Below are 22138 nucleotides of genomic sequence, written 5' to 3'. Positions count from 1 at the left end.
ATAAGTGCACTACAGCAGATATGTGCACAATTCAAAGTCTCAACTCATTAAATGTGATCAACCTGAAACTCGAAAGCCCTCGAGACAAGTGTATCATTTGTCTATCTGTATATGATTAAGTGGAGCACCCCGGAGCCCAGTTTCGAGTCTTCAACTCATTAATTCGTAATAAATAGCATTGGGTTAGGAACTGAAGGAAATACCTATAGCGTCGCCCTTTACCTTCCCATTGCTACAGATCGATAAGTCATGTAAAACAGTAAAAAACCCTACAACCAAGTTCGGCATTAAAGTGAAAATGATTTAAATGAATTAGCAAAAACACTACATCGGATATGTTGCAGAATCAAAATATGAGGAGAATTAGATGAGTTCCATAGTGAATTCTCAGAACTCCCAGAACTTCCATAATTAATCCCAGACCTGACAGTACGGCTCACTGCAGTGTTACTAGACTTATCGAGCTTCAGCAATGGAACAGTACAGAGCAGCACTGCAGGTATTTTCAGCAATTCCTAATCCCACATCGTTTACATGTCAATTCTCATTCACGTATAATCGACTGGAAACGAACGGCACTAATGAGAAATTCAGACTCGAAATCAATCTTAGTGGAGCTCCAGTCGATCATACGTATTAGATAGCAAAATGGTATTCTTGCCGACACATGTCGAGAACTTTCGATTTTCCTACTGTCCTAATTTATTATTTACTACTTTATTAAGAGCTAAGTCCTCACTAAAAAATCCAATTTTTTTAATTTTTATAATTTTTTTTCGAATTACCTATTGAAACAAATCTTTCATTTATTAGCGTCCATTTTGAGGCATCAATAACGCGAAAGCGTCGCGCCTAAATACGAAGTGTGTATGATAAACAGTAAGTGGTAATAAAACGACAAAAGAGGCTGACATGAAATCCATCAACATCACGAGGAATTACGTAATATTTTTTGAAAATTGCCTGTTGCGCCGTAAAGATAATTTTTAATGACGTTGCGCCTAACATTTTATAGACATTCTTTTTAATAGAGCCCCGACTAATCTAGACGGTTTTTTACCTTTTTTTAAAAGCTGACGGCACGTAAAAGGAATTACCCCCGGTTAATTTTACTACGGCCATTTGCCTGATGGTATAACGCGGCACGTGCAATTACCACTAAGCAGATGCATGCACATAAAAGGAGCTACATAAACCCCTAACTGGCATTATTATAAAAGTTAGCGCCATCTTTTAATACCCACCAGAAGTATGCTCAGTTTACACCATAAACCGCTAGATGGTGCCACATAAGCACACATTCTGCGCTAAAAACATACTTGATTTTGTTTGAACTCTCAAACATAATTCCTTCAATAAATCGACTAAACTCGATACTGGGATAGCGAGCTTGTACTCGATAACGTTCACGTTAACCAAGGGTTAAGTATCTATCATGTAGCCCTAACGATGTGGGATATTAAGGGGCAGATATAACCCTGCCAGATAAATTAGGTATTGACCTCCGGACATTTGTCTCCGATGTTGATGTGCCAATTAGTTAATGCTGTTAATTAGTCATGAAATCAGTACAGAGGTCGGAATGATAAGAGAATTGGAAAGGAAAACTTTCTTAATTACTCTAATGAGAAAAATTGGGTTTTCACATTTCTCTGGGTGTTTTTTCTATCAAAAACTTTAATGACTATTTAACTTGCCATTAAGCAGTTAGCTTTGAAACTTACCTGAACTGAACTTGAACGGCGGGGGAAACTTTCACTGTGAGATAGGATTTCGAGGGCGAAATGTGTCATCGGAGTGCGGACCTGCAATTAAATTAGTGCATTTGCGGAATTGGATTTCCAGTTTGAAATAGGCGAGTTAATGGCCGGTTGGGCATTAATGACTTTAGGTCCAACCGATTTCTATGCAAGAATTTTTCGATTGGTAATAATTTGCGAAATAAAACAAGACCTATTCAAACATATTCACGCTTCACAAATAGTCAAACTGGGAATTAAACAAACGTGCCTCGACATAACTGAGTATTTACTTTGCTTTTAAATTCGGGAAGAGCACTCGAGAAGCCTCCCAAATCCTCGAAATAACTTGAAACGTTTCCGTTTGTATACTTAAACTGTTTAGTTTTCTTCTGCTCTGACAGACTAATGCCAAACATTGTAAGAATGTTGATTGGTGTCTAATATCATTGAATTTTGCTTAAGATTTACCAGGCAGACCAGCTTTGAATTAACCCTTAATTAAGTCTTAGACCAAATAAGTAGTTGAATATTTTGCACTTTTTATTCTTGAAAGTTGGAAAGAACAAAGAGGCGCTATCTTAGGGAAAGTTGTCCACAGAACCAGGAACTTTGGCAGATTTTATTTTCCTCTTTTCAATGCGCAGGGAATTTATTGTTCTGGTTATTAGGAAAAAGAGTTGGAACCGGGACTAAAATATCGCACTTTGGGGAAATTTTGATGGGGCGCGAACAATGCTCCAGAATTCACCGGGGGTTGATGCATAGTAAAAACTTGAAAATTTAATTAAAAGTTTTGTATGCTGTGAAAATTCCATGATATGGCGCAATTTATGACAAATCTGGCTTGAATGGTTGCAGAGCCAAGTCAGTAGTAAACCACTACCGGGGTTACTGATAGTAGTGCGCTTGAAGGGGTTTTGCGGCAATTTAGTGTTTATTTGGTCGAAAGGTCCGGACACGAAGTCGCGTTTGGCCATTAGCTTCAGGTTGAAAATGCGGTTAAAACGAGCCCTCAATTGTCCTCAGACCCCGCCAGCTCCACTATTCACTCCTGTCTTTCTTAGTAATATCACAACCAGGAACATTCCATGATCCTTTTGGCTCAGGGTACTTTTAGATTGAAATCAGCTCTTTTCCCCCTAATTCAGGTAAAATTTGGGCCTTTGATGGAAAATAACATTCCCGTCTCCTTTGTGTTTATTTCTGTGTCTTTGTACTTGCGACTAATTCCCCATATTTGAGTACATTTGAACAGCTTCCGTGCCGAGAATTGCGTCTCTGGAAACAACGTCGTATTAGATTAAAAGTTTGATTTCCAGTTTAAAAACTGTTGGTTAAAATGAAACCCAAATTAAGTCCCATAAGTTAAAAAATTTAGCGGAAAAGCTCGATTCAACCCGCTGTGCTTTCAAATTAAGGTTTGTTTTTCGCGGCAGCAATTTTATTTCAGAATTTCCTTTCTGAATTCAGACTGACTCATAACTTTTCTTTTCCTGCAAAAACACGGAGTTTAATTGAAAAATATTTAAATTCCACATTCTTTCGAAATGAGCATAAAAACGAGATGCCAATGAGTGTTTGTGTGTACAATTTGCAGCCAATCAGGAAACAAACACTTACAATTCGCATTTAGTCGACCCTCGGGAATGAGAAGTGCAACTTTCACTAAAAACTTTGCAGAGGGAAACCAGCAATTTGGAAGTGCCATTGTCGGATCTCGACCGCTCTAAACTTGTATGGGAATAGGGGTTGAAAAACCTGAGAGCATGCTTACTGAGATGGAATCGATATCGAATTACCATTATCAGGAAGTTTTTAAAACTAAAGTTTCTTTCAGTTAGTTAACGATAATGAGTCAAATTTACCTCATTTTGAGATTTTTTCAGTTCCAGACGTATTTGAAAACATGTCATCATTAGTAATCCCTGAACAAGATTCAATAAAAGCTCCTTTTTCGCTTATGCCAGGCGAATCCCGCAATCAATCGGGAATTTAAAACAGTCACGACGTAAACCAGATACAAAACCGAATGGAAAATCTCCATATAAGGCCCATTTGTATGGTCCTGCTTATTCTGCTGTAATTCGGCGTTAAAGGCAACTGCACTGTTCGAATTGATTTTTGCTTACTAAAAGTTATTACCCCTTCCATTAGCTCCTCTACTCGGGGAAAACTTCCAAACATATCGCATTATATTAGGCTTGGAAAATATCGATTAGCCAAACAATGCTCTGACCTTCCTGGAACGTTGTTATGTAAACATTTCAACCCTATAAAAGATTTCGGAGATCCAGCCATTACAAATACGATACAAACCCCAAGAAAAGCAGGGGTTTAGAGCTCTCTATTGAATCTAGATGTACTATAAATAATCCGTTTATTTACAGATCCCCACGTTTATTTAATTTATTGAGTGGGAGAGCTGAGCTGAAAGGAGGGAGCGGTTCTATTGAAAAACCTGGGTATTAAGTGAAATCCCGTTCTATATTATGTTATGCTTTATTTGTTTGTTTCTGTTTGTGTGTGCTTATCCCCTTTAATCCCTTATTAATGAATCCTCAAAAATGGTGACTATAGGAGACGTTTTTAGAGCCTCAATAATATAGCTCTGTTTTTATCGTTTCTGAGATTTTTACAGAGTATAGTACAAAGGCGCAAAAAGTGGCCACTTTAAGAAGATTTTAGAAGGGGAGAGGGCCATAAAGCGACGAAATACTCTCCCTTTGTCTCCTTCATAACAAAACAGATTTTTTCGGTCTTCTGTCAAGTTTTAATTTAGAAAATAAAGTTTCCTCTTCGGCTCGCTTCAGTTCTCATAGCGCTTCAACTATTGATTTAATATTTTCAAATTACAGTTGTGGTAAACCTGCTCTTATTGAGAGAAATTGTGTTTCTGACCATGAAACAATGTTTGTTTACTTGGGCTTTAATATTGTAAACATTATTCCTTTCGGGACTGCTTTATATCAACAGCATTATGAATTATAGTATAGATCTTTCAGCGATATTGAGAATAGTCCCTTCGATTTAAAATTTCTGCTTCCCGATTGTTTGCACAGGATTGAGTTTTTTTTTGAATAACCGTCTACCTCAAATTCATTTAATTTTTAAAAATCCATTATTCCTATCAATACGAAAATACTTCTATAGGAGGTGTCCTAAAACCAATGCGATGGGATGAAAAGAAGGATAAATAGGATTTTTTGATAGTGAGGTACATACATACATATATCTTACTAGAATAATAATAATCTTCCTTCCTTTGAAGAAATGTATCATGCATTTTATGATAAATATTTACGACACTTTAAGGTGTATTTTTTCTAAAAAGTTTTTTTACATAAAGCATGATACTAAAATCTGGGTTAAAGATGAGATGAGAAGACAAGTAGATATTTTAAGTCTCTGAGGAACTTGGTTAACGTAATTGCGAAAAAAACTAAATTCAAAACTGTAACAATCCAAGATGGGACCTATAAGAAAAAGGAAAGTTGATGATCGAATACCTCCGAAAGTTATCTATTATTTACAGAACCCCGATGGCCGCTAGCTCGATGGATCTGTTCTTTACTGGTGCTCCATACTGGTTGTTAATGTATGAATCCGGCTTAAAGGACCAAAAATTATGTAAAAGGTATACAACTTTACTTCCGCTGTTTTTCTATAGAATGCTTTAGTTGTAAATAGTAGTCGAAATAAATAGGTTGTAGACATTGTGCAATAAACATAGGCATCTGTGAATATAACCCCATAGAAACATTAGTCAATTTGTTTCAGCATCATAAAGTTATTCTTAATTGAAAATGTCAGTTTATAAGACCAATTCTCGTCATTTGCGAAAGATTTTAATTTTCTGCTTCAATATGAAGAAACCTGCAGCTAAGGTTCATCAAATACTCTCGAACACTTATAGTAAGGTCGCTATTAGTGAAAAAACGGGTTGTCAGTGGTTTCCACGCTTCAAGAACGGTGATTTTCACGTCGAAAACCACCATAGCGGTGGAAGAAAGAAGATTTTCGAAGATGAAGAATTAGAGGCATTACTTAATAGACTCGTATCAAAGTCAAGAATAATTGGCACGATCATTAGGAGTTTGAGTTTGAGCCGAGCATTGAAAGACAAACGGTGACAATACATCGAAAAGCACGATAAAGTGACTATATATCATAGAATGACAATACTAGAACTCATGTTGGAAAAGTTGTCAAGACATGCTTAGAAACATTGAACGGGAAATCTGAAAAATTAAAAGTAAATAAAGCAACATAACTTCACTTGGCTCCTTTATCAAAAATTAATTTTAACGTTATTTTGCGGCATATCATCAAGCTACGATCTACTTTTTATCTTCTATTTCTCTTGTGTAAAATTCCATAGCTGGCTAGATATGAAATTTAAATGATCACTCTGTACAAGACGAGAAAAACTGGATCATTTAAAGCCAACTTCCATTCAGGTAAGGGACATTCCATTTGCGACACAGGAAAGATATCTAGGTATAACCCTGGATAAAGCCCTAAACTGGAACATAGACATGGGAAAACAAGGCGAAGCTGACCCTTGGGAAAATTTTAAGACTTGTCAAAATTATGGAGAATTAATACTATTTAGGACAGATTCTGGGATTCCCGCGGCCTCTTTGATCCCGAGACGTTTTTTTTTTTAATTAGGAGATTTCTGCTGCGATCTCAGACTTTAAGAGTTAACTATGCAAATCACTTCTGCGTTCCACTTGCTCTATCAAAATCCTGTAAAATAATAATTCCCAAGAGCAATAGACTTTTACATATTCCCTGGCAGCAGCAACTCTGATAAGCGTTTTCCTGCAATGAAAACGTGTAACGAGACAGGCGTCCAATCTGAATCGGCCTTATGAGACCCACATTCATGTCTCGAGGTTTATAGTGTCAGTAAAACGGGTTACTCGCAGTTTATCGCCAGTTGCAGTCAGTTTTAAATCTATAATATTATCTGATGCAACCCAACAAAATTTAGGATTATTCCTAGATCTAAGAAAGGTACAGATAGCCAGTTTTCTCCCTCTGAAGATGATAAAGTTTACTTTGATGAACTCTGCTTTCAGTACTCGTGTAAGAAACTTTTCCATATTTCCTTCATTTAAATTCACTGAGTGAAAGAGCATAGCCCCGCAGTTCGTTCGAAAGGGAAAAGGGTTAAAATGGTGAATGAAATACTGCACTTTAGGGAAATTTAGAGAAAATCGCCGAAAAACAAACAGTTTAAAAGTTTAATTGTTTTCATTTCCGCTGCTGCATTTAACTGCATTTCTAAGGGCTTTGTTTCGCAGAAATTTCAAATAATGGCCTTTTTTTCTCGCAAATAAACAATATTAAATTTGATTGGTATTTACCCTAGTGATAAAATAAAATGTGCAATTTCCAAAGATATAATAACAAAGGGCCGGGTTTTCGAATCCATCACGCTAATTCGCCATTTGTTACTAGCAGCCCAATTATTTTCTGTTCCTTTGGCCCTTTGTGATTTCCACTTGATTAAGCTTTAGTTATCGACCGCCTATTAATTTTTTCTCTTTCTCTTCCTGAAGAAACGCTGAAACTGTTTCGAGCACCTTTGTTCTCTTAAATGTTAACATCTTGAAAAGATAATTATCGAAAAAACACAGTTGATTGGAACAAGCTAGAGCGCAGAAATAGGCACTAATTCACATTTAACCCTGATATACAAGGCGACAGAAAAGTTTCCGCACTTTTTTAAATGTTGCAACCGCACCAAAATACTGCACATACATATAAATAAAAACATACTGGGCGTTTCAAAAAGGTGGTGCCAAATTTGAAGAGATTATAGAAGAAGTCGCGGCAAAAAATGTTTACATATAAACTCTAATCGAAAATCAGCCGTTTTGGCTCTGGAGTAATTTTTATCCGAAAATGTAACGTTTTCGGAAATCGATAACTAAGTTACAATAAGTCGTTACTTGGGTGAAAAGTGTATAGAATAAAATAACAGATAAACGTGTTGTCAATGCCTCGCGAGCAAGTTACCTGAACAAGAAGAGCTCATTTGAGGAGAGCGCTATTGCTCAATATGACGGGTTATGGTCAATGACCTTAGAGGAAATAAAGACGCAACAAACTCAGCCTGAAATTCGGTATCTGAAAATGTATGACGATATTTCAGAAGAACATGACATGACTATATTTTTCGTTTTATAATTGATAAATAAATATATTTCTTGAACTCGAACAAATATAAATCGTTGTGCATGAGAAATAAGACATCGCCCTCAAATAAGCACTGGTTTGTTTTTTGCTGCAAAAGTTAATACCTAAGACCGGGTCTTATTTTCGAGGAAACATGGTACCTTCATTTTCACGAGGTATGACGTTAGCACAACTGAAAGGAAACACATAACTATTATACATATGCACGTTGGAATAATATTAAGAATATAATTCATAGTTAATAAATATTTATTTATTAACAAACTGTAGAAAGACAAACTAACGAACTTACAACTACTCGTCCGCACTTCTCCCCTTTTATATCTCAACTGCCCATTTTCTCCCCTTCTCTTTCCCTTTCAGTTCTAGAAAAGTAGCTTTTCCCAGTCCATAAGGGGATTCCCCGATACTTGGCCATTTGGTAGCAGCAGTAGTAGTAACCTTGTTGGATAGTGCTTCACCCATCAGTTCGCTTCTCATTGCTTGCTACTAACTCTAATACCAGAATGCTAAAAACTTAGGAACTACTAAATCTCCGATTATATATCATAGACTGAAATTATACATAGAATGCAATAAAAATATAAAAAATAATCAGACGTGACAATACCAACGCTAAAAGATTAAGAGTGCGGGAACTTTTTTGTCAGTCTGTACAATAGTTGAAAACATAAAGATTTGCGAGCCATTACTGGAGCCAAAACCATCAATAATTGCCCCTCAGCATTCGAACATTAATAAAGTATTTATTGCCAAAAATATGTATAAATTTTGTATCCAATTTTAATGGATCACATATAAAGATAATTCAATAAATGCGGCTGTGAGATACACAAAGGACCCTAATTGCACCACAGATACCCGGAGCTTATTGAGAATAAAAGCTGCACGAGCTTATAAATACGCACAATCAATGCTCTGGTTTAAATATGGATATTTTGACTATAGTTTTAGCTTTACATTTCAGTGTAATTCGATTACTCACGCAGGAGGATTTATCTATGTGTTGGCAACAAAGAACGACACTTTTTTGGCGCTTAAAAGGAGGAGGAATCCAATAACATATCGTACCTTCAAAGGCAATAAATAATATATCTTGACATGCAAAAATGTATGTCATTATATCGAAACATAATTTATATTCCCCAGATTCTGCGGCATGTTCGAGGAGGAGAGTGTACGTGTGTATGCTTCACATAAATTCTATATGAGCCTCCTTTTTCGTTGGATTCATTTCAACCCTGCTACATATTTTAGGGCGTCTTTTAGATCCTCTTAGCAAAAAGTTAAGGAAGTTAAGTAAGCGCTGAAAGTTTCATGACTAGAGAGGGATATCGAAGAGATATTAGTCTCGGACAGTTTTTCTTACTAATGAAGAAAGTCGCCTTTTAAGGCGGAAGTAAATTTATTAGACAATACGTTATTCGGCAAAGGAGGCCTAACAGTGACTGGCAGATATAAGTAACGTCAACCACGGAACAACCCTTCTCATGCGGTGAGTGGGGATGGTAACAAATTAGATGTCTATCTCACACATCAAAGGGCCCACTAATTCCGGATCTGAAGGGAGGTTTATTGCAGGACGTCACCGTGTTATGCTACTTGGGGTTATTAATCAATTTCCCGGCTTCTCGCAGTGACAAAATGGTAATAAAGTTCCTGGAAGCAAATATCGAAAAGTAGCGTAAACTGCCAATTTAACAACAGAGAGCGAAGTGGGTGATAACCCGAGGGAATCGGGGTGGAAACTTCGTGATTTCGAGGTGTCATTGTGTGGTCCCGACCGCTTTAAACTTACTTTTTGGTTCGGAAAGTAAATTTCACTCAGGACATACACGAGCAGGAAAATTTGATTCCGATTGGGGATTTTGAGTGAAAATAGAAAGAAATGCAGTTGTTATTATGAATGAACATTTGAGAAAACCCGGTCTTCTTTACTGCACATTCACTGAGGAAGAAAACCACAAATATTTGAATTTTATTCAGTTTGTCGCCCTTTTTGTAATTTAAACTTTATGTGGGTATGTGTAGATGTCTATGCTATACACAAGCATATCTGTGTGCATAGCGTATAAGATCATGCAAAAGCACACTCAGAAGTTTGACCATGTTCCCAACTCTATTCAATAAGTTATCAGGCATCAGATTTCAAAATTCTATTGTAAATATGATTATCATAACAAATTCAGGCAAGATGAAAAGACAATCGCCCAAACTGAACCATTCTGAACCCTCTGCGTTGCAAGACAAACAAGATAATCCCGATTCCTTTCACTTTCAATCGTTATATTGAAGCATTTCCAAATGTATTTTTTCCTTTCTTTTTTTGCATGTTAGGAATGATTGTTTATGTATAGATATAAGTGTTTTTATCACAAGGGTAAAGAGATCAAATAGTGGAGAGTCTCTTTCTCGAAAACTTAAGTTTTTTTATACATACAGGGTGTCTGTTTCTGGATTTCAACCATGGGAATCTCAGTGGTCTTCCAATTCAGCTTTTTTTCTGATTAGGACCATGTATCACACGTTGAGGTTCAGTCTTGCAGTTTAGTAGACTAAATAAATAAAGAAAATTTTAAAAGGTGCTCGAAGGGTCACCCTTCATTTCCAAGCACCGCTCTTTGCCTCTTCCTAAATTCTGTATCGATCTTAAAACATCCTTTCTTCTTATTTGAGTCCTTGAAATTGTGATGATATTCCTTTGCACCTCATTAACATCATAAATAATATCTTCTAAAGAAAGATTTAGTGAACATGCCAGCCAAGGTATGGTTCCACTGTTTGAAATGACTCGACCGGGAAGTTTCAGACAAGTAATGGATCACTCTCTAGGATTGTGTGGCGGCACACCATCTTGTTGGAACCAAAAACCAAAGATTATCGTTTGAGGCAAATGTTATTTTCTATATACGAGTAGTTCTTATCTGCACCAACAAAGGAATAGAAAATAATGTTATGTTGGTTGTTGGCGTTCTGGCTACCGCAAAAAAATGTAATTGTAATGTGGGTTCTAAAACAACTTTATATTCATAGACAAAAAAACCGCAAATCATTGAATTCATTCATTTGTTCGCCCTTTTTGTAAATTATACACGGTTTTGTGTATGTCGTTGCCTATGCTAAACAGGCTTCAGTGTATACCGCATAGGAATATACGAGAGCAAATGCAGAAGTTTGATCATATGTACAATTTCATTTAGGCCCGGTTATTAATTTGCATGAAAATGGTGAAATCAGAGCGGACCATTGGTTACTTTCTCCAATTCCATGGAAATTTTACTAGCAAAGGTACCAGAGGCTTGATAAACCAGGCCAACAATTTGTGAAGGTGTCGATTATAACCAAATATCAAATTTTACAATTTTTTTTAGGTTATACAATGACAATTGATGGAATGGCTCAGGGGTAGTTCACAGTGTTGTCATTTCCACAATTTTTATTTGTAACAACATTTTTCTTGATAATGTTATTTTTTAATAAGAAAATTGCATACATGAAAACAGAGTTAAATTGGCTGCCCATGTTTCTTCATGACGTAATGGAGTGTATGCTTTTATTCTCGTCATACTTTGCTTTCTCTCTCTTTCTCCCTTCCTCCTTCCCCCTCTCTCCCTCTCTTTGATTCCTGTTCCCCCTCTCATTCAAGCTTTCGCATTTAATGATTTTAAGTTTTAATTTACTTCTGATTGAAATATTTCCTATTATTTTCTTCTCTTACAGAATGCCCCTCGTAGGACTGAGATGAAATGAACACTTTTGAAAAGTTGTCAGCTAGAAGAGCCAGCGCATCGTACAGTGGAAGCAAATGCCAATTGTGCAGGACAAAATCTTCCAAGTAAGAAAATTTTGAATTTATGTTAAAGTTTTGAATTAGTCCCCTTGGGACTCAGGGCTGCTCCTGCATGGGTTCTCAAAATAAGAAAAAGTCTTTAATCTCCGTGAGAAATCTGACATTAGCACAAAGAGACGAAGTTTCCCCGTTTCAATAAATCCAGCTCAGAACGTACTTGTAGCTTAATTGAAAATTGCGGTAGCTTTGTTTAAAGGGCCCCGCAGTTTGCCGCTGGAATTTAGTTACTAATGCCCCTCGGCGGGGGTTTTAATCGTATCGGGGACTCCCCCTCGAGAGCAACCTTCGTTTATTGACTCTCCGGGATATTTCCAACTTATATGTATACCTACATATAAAAGGTTTTTACCTGAAATTCCTATCATCCAAAAGTTTTAATTGGGAGTAGCAAGATGACCGACAGTCACAGAAAATTAATCTCTACCTTGTTCTCTAGTAGTTATAGAAATTGCAGTACTAATTAATTAAACGTTGACAAAGTTTCTAACAAACAGAACTCTAATTACTCAAACGGAAGCGAAGGGAATGTCGCTAAAGTTAAGCTTGCAAGGACATTTAATATTGAAATAAGTCCGGCCTTTGTGGTCGAAATTTCGAATATTTACCGTCCGAACACGGTGGGCGCGGACAGATGTTTGTAACTGACCCTCAGGCGTACAAAGCATGGTACAAAGGGCTTTGAGTTTTGGGATTTTTCGCCAAAGACTTCTGTAGGTGCCTTCAGGCTTTGTGTTCGATACTGCGACATATTATGATAATGGACAAAACGGCATCTCCGAGAGAAAGTAAGGCAAAAGCTCTATGAATTGAGAGATTAAATGAACCTTCTATGTTTTCTTCTTTTGCGGAAATGTTGCTGCCACGCAACCGACGCACTGTCAATCATTGTCACAGTTTTTCCCTTTACTTAATTGATGGTCAGTTCAGGCTATCAATTAAAATAGCCCGAATGTTAAACCGGATTAAATGCAATTGCCTGCGAAGCCCGTCGGTTACGGTTGAGGTGCCAGGACATGGAGATATGGCTTATTTTTATTTGCTCTTCCATAATTTATGAGCTAAACCTAATGATTTGTAACAGCTTTTGTCGCGATTTCGATAAAATACCGAAGGAATGATACTGCGCGGATAAGTATACTTAGTAGACACAATAATTGACGCAAAATACATGAATTAGTCCTTTTAAGTACTGGATCACCTCCAATGGCAAATTAGAAAAAGATAGATATAATCCAACTATTCCAACCGCAATGTTACCACTTCTAACTGCACACGTTAATAAAGTAAATTTTTAAACGCGTTTCTTGTTAAATTGCAACCGTAATTGACAACCACGTAAATTTAACCAATCTTTAAAATCACGTGAAAATTTTCATTAAATTATTTCCTTTATTATGTATACACGGTAACAACGCCCAGTCAGCTGTTCGTCACGTGTTTTGTTTCAATTAATATTTCTGCTATAAGTTTTATTTTTCATATTTTTGTGGTAAATTGAGAAAATTGTTTTTGAATGAAGTTGGAGCAAAAACAGTTTTCAAATTGGTCTCGCTAAACGCGATATTCTCATCGCCGATTTTGTTACAACAGCTGCTGCACACCAAAATTTAAATCATGTTGAACCGTAAATAAAACCGCTCTGATATCTATTAATCAGAAAAAAACGGCGTGCAGAATGACAGGAGCAATTATAAAATTACATACTGTTAGTTACAAAAAGTTCTAACACACTTGTTGAGTGTAACACTGTTTGCTCAATAGAGGTTATCGAGTGCACAGGAAAAGATATTTGAAATGAAAAACCTTGCTTGGTAGATGTGGCAGGAAAATTGTTGGAAAGTCTACTAAACGAACGACTGGAAATCAAGGCGGTCGCCAAGAAACTGATCAGTCAGTCACAGTTTTGTTACTAGCACAGGGACATAACATAAACCTACAAGAATAAGCAATTTTGCGAAATGGTGACACTAGACATCGAGAATGCCTTTAATATGGTCTCGTGGTCGAAAATAACAGAACCAATGGAAAGAAAGGAGGTTAGTCAGTATCCCTTGAGCGTGATAGACTCATATTTCAGCAGGAAATAGATAAGTGCAATGAATGGGAACTGCTTCGAGATCTTATATGGTATGTCTTAGGGATCGATTCTTGAACCGACTGTAGGGAATAATTTTTACGACTCCATATTACAAACAAGGGGGAAAGATGGGAAACTAGTGACAAACACCCATGATATAGCGATTTTGATTCGCGCAAAAAACTGAGAAAGTCTGGAGGCAATTTCTATCCAGATTGTGAACAAAATAATTGCCATCCTGGAGAGTAAACTGGGACTGGGTTGCGGCTGCTGAAACGGGGATTTGGATGGTGGCAGGTAAAAGAAAAATAAGGGCTATCGAGCTGTACAATAAAGGAATTGATATATCCTCGCGGAGACTTATAAATTAAATACCTGCAGGTGCATCTAGGCAAAGACCTGAAGATGAAGAGACATATCGTGGAGGCGGCCACAAAAGCTTATAAAATTATAGAAATTTTCACAAAAATCAATTGAATTTTGTGAAATTGCCAAAATGGAATGGTTCGAAGTCTGATAAGTGTAGACTAATTGCGTACTGCGCAATATCCTCAATACTGTAGTATCGAGTTTTGATACTACTGTAGATATAGGATGGTGTTTAAATCTTATAATAAAATCAGAGATAGGAAAGGACTATAAGTATGCGTTTATTAATGTAAAGTGAACAAAAGAGAGTATAAAGCAACTTGTGAGTTTATCGAGCGCGGACGCGACTTCTGAGTTACCAACGACAACCGAACCCAGAAGAAAAGAGAGCTTGTATATGCCCTGCAAAATCTTAAATACTAAAACCCATGGTGATAAACCATGGGCGTACCCTGGCTAGGGTGCTATCTGCAGCACCCGCCGCATCAAACCGTTACGTCTTAAGCTGGGAATTGGAACTGCCACTATAGGGCCAACGAAATTTATCAAGGGCAATTCAAATGCCGACAAAGTATATTATAGGCAGTTCCAATGCCGACCCAGTTTATTGCGGGGATTTCCAACACCGACAAGGCATGGCATGGGAAGCTCCCATGCCTCAACTAATGCCCACCAGGGTCGTACCCCAGAGGTATGACAATCTTAAAGTTAATTCCTACTATCTAATATGTATCCAACTTAACAGTAACACCTATCTACAAGAGACGCGACCCTACAATACTGTACGAGGCACCGGCGCGGAATAAGGCCCTGTGTTATGCAGAGTACAAAAATATTCTAGAAAGTGTGGAAAAAAGGCTAGGACTTTTGATTACAGGACAGGAGATTACGAAGACGTCATCGACTAGCGGTCAGAGCCATCGTGAAATTGCCCCCGCTGTGTCTGATGGCGAAATAGATGGTGAAAATGCAAAATGCCAGTTATAAGGGGAAAAATGACATACGAAAAACTATTTTAGCATTAGACAAATGACAAAGCGAATGAGAGAGAGAGGATGGATTGGTCAAAACCTTTTTCCCGAACGTCTACGTCTAGTGTGAAAAAGGCCCATATACCAACTTCTTTATTATACAGTCAATCACCGAACACGGGAGTTTTGGACCATATCGACAAAGGAAAGGAAAAAAAGGATAACGGTGATTGTAGTAGGTGCTGGAAAGTTTCTAAAGAGAAAGCGACAGATAACAAATTAGTGGCATTGCATTATTCCTTAGAGTGGGGAGATATATGAGTTTTTTAATTAACAAAATGTTCTATTTTTATCTTCAAGATTAGCCACATTCCAAAATTATAGAAATATATCTAAGCTAAATTGATGAAAGTAAGGCAAAAAGTAAAAAAATTCAAACATTTTAGAATGCCAACAGAAGCGACACTGCAAAATATATTTATTCTTTAGAATGATAAGGGACGCGATTTTTCAATTTATAAACATTGTGCAATAATCTAGTCTACAAAATTTGGGACTTAAAGACCTATCTACATCTACAAATGGTAATCCCTGGACGCCTCCTCGTTCGAGTCCAGGTAAATAACCCCGGAGGGGAAAGAGGGACGTAAGAGACGTGAAAGGCAAAGAGATAGATGTTTAATTAATAAATATGAAGAGTGTCTGGACGTGGGTCTACCGAAGGAACGATCTATTGCGTCAGCAGGTACCAGTCTTGGGGCAAACAGTGTAAGAAAGACCATAGAAGATCAAGACAAAGAGACTAAACATCCAAGGACAGCCATATACGTACGGATGCCACAACGCAAAGTAAAGCATCTCACGAGAAAACGCAAAATATGTAGGAACAATTTCCACTGCCGAAGAAAAAAATAAAATTTTCTGTCTGATGTTTGTACACATCAAGGTTGATAACAATACGATATGGGATCAGAAGGGCATAGACAAAGTGATTGGAAGGAGGAAAAGTGGCGTTATCCCGCAACATGAAATGACACAAATCGAGCATGGGGAGGCGCAAAGCCATCACAAAGACCCTCTCGATTACATGAAGGGTGGCAAGAAATGTAATAGGCAGAAATGACCTAAAGAGACAGTAGATGTTCTAAAACCACAAGGAATGAGGAGGTTTTGAAAAATAATGTCCGTATACCTATTATCATTAGCGGTCATTGAGGAATGTTGATGTAAAAGAATAGGAATGAGAATGATGCTACAGAATTCATTAAAGAGATGAGAAATGTATACTCAAGATTTTCTTTGCCTTGAAATAAATTGATATAATTCTCAAGAATTTATTCTAATTTCTGGTTTTAGTCCAATCAAATCGTCGATCGAAGAATTAATGTGCAAATGCACTAATATTTCAGCATCATGGATTGTTGAAAAAGGGATTTACTAAGATCTCCATTATCCAGTGCTTACGATTATCCAAAAAATAATAGAATTTCACTATCTTTCGTTCTAACATTTCTAACCTGCATGTTTTACTGTCTAATTGTCCCAATTAGGTTCTTCTCGAATTATTATCATATCCGACCAAACCCGCGCTTATTAAATTTAAACCTAATTCCGTTCTAACCCAGTTCTCAAATCACCGGAAAAATGCCCATTGTGTTTCTCCATTCCCGGCGTTGGGGAAGGTTAGTCGAATTACGACGAACTAATGAACCCAGCCAAATAAAAATTTGCATACGAATTATCCGGATTTTTTCTTTGTGCCCTTTCCCTTTCCTCCTCTCCAAGCCTGTCCTGATGAGTTATGCTAAAAAAGAGGATTACTTTTGATATCTGCGGTTTCGGTGCTGACCAGCCAGTGATATTAAAGGAAAAATCGCATATTACACAAAAGCAAAACTTTAGAGAATAAAAATGGCTCCTTAAATCAGCCTAACACAACTTTATTAATAGCCCCAGTAAGTGGTGATTAAAATACTAGTAGGGTATTGTGTTGAGAGGGCAATTTATCAAAGGGCACACCTGCCCCTCAAGCCAGATTAATGATAAAAATAATTGCACGGTACAATCCGGCTATAGCGAAGAAAAATGCCCTAATCCATTTTGAGATATTTGCTAAATTGGTTCGTGTAAGTCATAATTAATTCTTTTAGAATGATTAGCAAATAACTGAAGGGCTATAACTGTATTAGACTGCTGATCTCATGTGGAAGCAGTTTTCTCCACATTAAACCTTAAACGACATTGCGATGCATCGCCAGTCAAATCCGCTTTAAAAGCCGATAAGTTCAGTATCGAAAGAACAATTTTCTGCACTTTGCTCGTAGTGCAAATGTAATTCTATTCCGCACCAAACACCGTTCGTCGTTTATCGTTTCCCTAAATCGAATTTCGCCGACAGTCGCTTTAAAATTTTACGAAATAGAGATAAAACCGCTTCGGAAAGCCTCAGCAAGGTAACAATCCAGTAAAAAGGACAATTATCAATTTTCGAATTTCGAGTGCTTTGTAACCCTCACAAAAGGTTGTTTAAGTCACTTTGAATTGAGCGTACTGGTGTATGCGCATGAACGCCTGATAGGAATCACTTGACTTGATTGGTCTCACGTAGTACCGGCTCCTCGGGAACTTGGGAAAAATGTACACGCAGGTTCAGTTGAATAAATCCACGAAAGAATTCCAGCAAAATCACGAAACCTGCTCGTGTCTATTGTTTAGGACCGGGAAAACGATTGTTTATATACGTCATTGTCGCGTTCGGTCATAAATATGGCCCCCACAATTCAGGTCCGCAGGGGAAAAGTTGTTCCATATTAATTTTCTTTGCGGTTTTGACGTCGAATTGCGGTTGTTACAGCCCGGTTTAATTTACGCTCGTCCCATGTCAACCGAATGATACTAACCGTTTTTGACCAACTATTTTAATGAATGAATTCACCAAGAGAAATTTTGACATTTGACTAACTAACCCAAACAAATCTGTTGGATCTTCCACTTTCTCTTCTAAGTTTTCCTGTCTCTTATTGAGTGTAAATTTGTACTTGAACTATAGCTTTATGTAAATTTATTTCTGCTGCACAATAGGACCAATGCGATCTCTTTGTAATCTCAGATCAATGAGGATTTGCCTGAGTCGAGATAAATGAAAATCAGTTGACTTTAATCGGATTGGAGGATGGGGATCGGACTTTTTATCCTCCTCTCTGGCGTTCTACAAGAACAAAAATACATGTAAAATTAAAATTTGGTGTAGTACTCTTGACCTTCTAAGATGAGAGCGGAAAATAGGTCGCAGAGAGAGATAATCTCCACAAGTCTAAGAAAAAGCATTAGCGAAATAAACCTTAGAGAACGCTAACTTTCTCGAAAGTTTCCTCGTTTTCTAATGCACCGGAAATCGGTCGTATATTTACAGATGTCGAACAAAAAGCTTAATGTTACATTTTAAGACTTGGCAGAGAAACATATTAAACTAAACTAAATTTGTTTCCATTCGTACATTAGAACGTAAAATTTTATTCGCTTTTCGGGTTTATGCAACTTCCGCTTAAATTTAATAATACTCAAACAAGGAAACCGTTTTAAATTCCATTTGCGACGCTTGTAAACAATATTGTGTAGCTAGATACAGAGCGAAGACAATTTAATATAAAAATATCTGCCTGTATTAAATTTCTTAGAGAAATACGGTTGTGTTTGCCTAAGGAAATTTACACTCAGTGCACAAACACTGCAGTATTCGCAACAGATAAAGGCTGTTTGTCATGGGAATGGTGTTTAGGGCGGGGAATAGGGTCGAAGATTATTAGCTGAAAAATAGAGGAATTAAATTGTTCAAACATTTTTTTTAAGACAATTTTGTTGCGCCCAGTAAAGCATTTCATGTAAGGAAACACCAATGACGATACTTAATTTATTTAAATTGCATTAAATCCGAAAATTCCGGTAATGTTGATATTTCGAATTTTGAGCGATCTTAACAATTTTCATAAGACGAGTAAAATTATCTATCAAGACTGAGCAACCAGACACTCGGCTGTAGTTCGGCTTTATGTAAATAACCGTGAGAGCATTCGATTTAAAACGAAAATGAGTTTAAACTTTAACACCATGTCTCTTGGATATTTTTAATGTTTCAACTTACATAAATTTAGTTATTTCTTATTAGTATTGTTATTACATAATGAATCTGAAGAATAATTGTTAAGACCTATGTCTTATTAAAACCAAGTCAACGTAGCAACCGAACCATCCGATGTATGCAGTTTTTTTTATGTTTCTTGTTAAGGGAACAGACACCCCCTCTGCGGAACTTAGGTGGTGCGACTGGTCTTATAAAATGATAAGTCGTTTGCTCTGTCTCAATATGGCTAATTTTTATTTATATTGTTTAGCACGTGAATAATAAGTTTATTAGCTGTAGTCAAGAAGGTTGATAATTATTTTTGCGCGAAACAGTGCGTCTGAGACTGCGAACTCAGTCCTAATGTGATCATCTAGTTTATAACTATCTTGGCAACTATTTTGAGAAATCATCAACGAGAGTATCCTCAAGTCACACTTCTGATCCTTTACGCTGGCCCAAGCACCAACATAGTAATTTTTAGTCCTTTAATCCGAATCGATTCATTAACAAATATGTACATGCATACATATAATAACCTGCCTTGTACAAGCTTCAAGACACAGACAGAGCTCGTCAATTGTGCCTACAATTAATTTGAGCTATTTTTTAGCGCAACTGCTCAACTGGTTCTCTTGATGTCAGCGCTATGTTTACTTTTATATTCCGCCTACAAATTTTCAATAAATATCGCTAAATTTTTAAAGTACTGTTTATTGTTTTGATTGATATCGATCTCTTATTGATTCAATTGAGACCCTGGAGATGTGAAAATGCAGTTAGCGATTTTTTTGGGACACTTCTAAATCGCGAAAATAGCGTACTATATGTACGTACGTATATCGATATCTTAAAAAATATTAGGTATAACTTGAAAGGTTTCAGGCTTAAAGAGCTCATCGGAGAGAGAAAGAAAATTTGAATTAATTTTGGAAGAGATTTGCCAAAGGGTTCCCGAAATATCGGCCCTCAAAGTCCGAAAAATAATTCTACTACTTCTGTTAAAAATTTTCAGATAAATTTAGATAGTTTTAGAATTTTGTTTTGGCCCTAATTCACGGATATCGACTGTATGCTACACCTGGACACCTCAATTAAAGTCCTGAAGACTTCAAAAGACATATTCATTTTAGAGGACTTTAATATTTATTTTAGAGCGAAAATAGGTATCAATCAATATAGCCTCGTATCTCTGAAACTACACAGATATCAGAATCGGGTAAATCTAGGCTTAAAGAGCTCACCGAAGCAATTAGTTTGAGTTAATTTTAGAGCTACTGCTACGCAGGCATCAAAATTCGAGATATCAACGTTCAAAATTTGATAAATACCAGATATGCATGTTCACTATCTTCTGGAATTTTCGGAAAAAAATCGATCTTTTTCAATGATATTTCCGGTCTAATCAATTCAAATTGAAATTTATCTTAATATTGCACAGCAGTTTAACAATTAAAGCACCTTCAAAGAAAATTCCTGAAAGTAGCGATAAAAAAAACGAAAAAAAAGTTAGAAATTTTTTCAAATTAACCATTTTTGAGTAATTCATGCCAATGTGCAAAATATTGAAAATTGAAGTTTGACACATGGGATCTTTTTCCATTAAATCGCTCTTTGCGTCGACACCAAAAATAATGCCCTTTCATACGGAATCGCTTTTAGCTGTCAATCTTTCATAATATATGAAAAACCCTTGTTGAAATCGACTGGTAAGGTGATTTTATCCCTGTCACCTGTCTTTCTCTGTCAAGAAAATCGCAAAAACGCCCCTTCTTGTCACTAATGAAAAACGTATATAAACACTGAAAGACTGATAGGCTTTTAGTCTGAATAAAACTGTATAGCTTCTCAAATATCGAGTAATCAACAGTTCAGGTCTAGAACGGATGATCATTAACAAAAAATTGCAGGAAACGGGAATCGTAAACGTAGGGCGTTGATTAAGCCATTTACTATTTACTATCAAACATCTGACGGGGCAACTGATAATATGAATTTATCCAAGACATGCCTCATATTCCAACGCCTATTTAAAGCTTTAATGATCGCCGTTTATGCGATTTGAATACTCACCAATTATTCAAAATACGTCTATCCTTTACACCACCACTCAATCAAGAATGTCCCTGTAATTCGCGACTACAATCGATGCAAAGTGCAGCTTTGAGTCACGAAAGTCAAGTCACCTGCTCCGTCGAAACACTAGGTGATCCGGCAAAATCACTATCCAAGTAAATCCTACGTCATAAGCCGGTCGCGGATACGTTGTCGTGTCGTCGGAAAAGTCGCGACACGTGACCTCAGTGACGGCCGAAAACCTACTCACTTACTCGGCTGGAGGGCGTGATGGAGGGGTGGAAAATTGGGGTGGTGGGGAAGGTCGCCGCCGGCCGGCGGTGGGGATGGCGGTTTCCATTGATTTTCTTACTGCTGTGTATAGAAACTGTGTTTGTGATGCAAGCTCCGCCGCTGCAACTTGACGTTTCTTGCACCAGAAAAAGTTAATTCAAAAAATCTATTTTTGATATTCTATGATCATTTGTTTTCCATCAAAACTTATTTTTCTAGCAAAATTTATCCTTCCTATGTATCCAAATCTTCCCAGATGGAAACTTCCCAGCTTATCAACGATAAATCATGCTCGAACTTGACAGTCGTTCAGATAGAGCGCAAAAGGACACATCATGCAAAAAGCCGCAACAATGTTTAATGCAACCGAATCGTGTGCAGCGACCACACAAACCCCCCATGCTTAAGTTAATATTGTGTTGTCGTGTTATGATTTTAGAGAAACACGGTGCG

General features: G+C 37.0%; 1 protein-coding gene across 3 annotated transcripts in view; it reads right to left on the bottom strand.

Annotated features, from left to right (window-relative positions):
- LOC136418157 (potassium channel subfamily K member 18) overlaps positions 1-21643 on the bottom strand; it is a 103293-nt gene extending 81650 nt beyond the window's left edge. For 2 of the 3 annotated variants that reach the window (XM_066404123.1, XM_066404139.1), the window contains exons 1-2: positions 21410-21643; positions 1725-1805 (exon numbers count right to left, since the gene is read on the bottom strand). The gene's annotated coding sequence lies outside the window, so the exon portion shown is untranslated. The remainder of the gene's footprint in view (positions 1-1724; positions 1806-21409) is intronic. The other variant, XM_066404131.1, reaches the window with a different exon arrangement.
- Between the last annotated feature and the right edge of the window lie 495 nt (positions 21644-22138).

This window comes from Euwallacea similis, chromosome 2 (assembly GCF_039881205.1).
Source record: "Euwallacea similis isolate ESF13 chromosome 2, ESF131.1, whole genome shotgun sequence".
Classification (NCBI taxonomy): Eukaryota; Metazoa; Arthropoda; class Insecta; order Coleoptera; family Curculionidae; genus Euwallacea; species Euwallacea similis.
The sequence above is the reverse complement of the archived record's forward strand: the minus strand, read 5'-3'. Positions and strand labels throughout refer to the sequence as shown.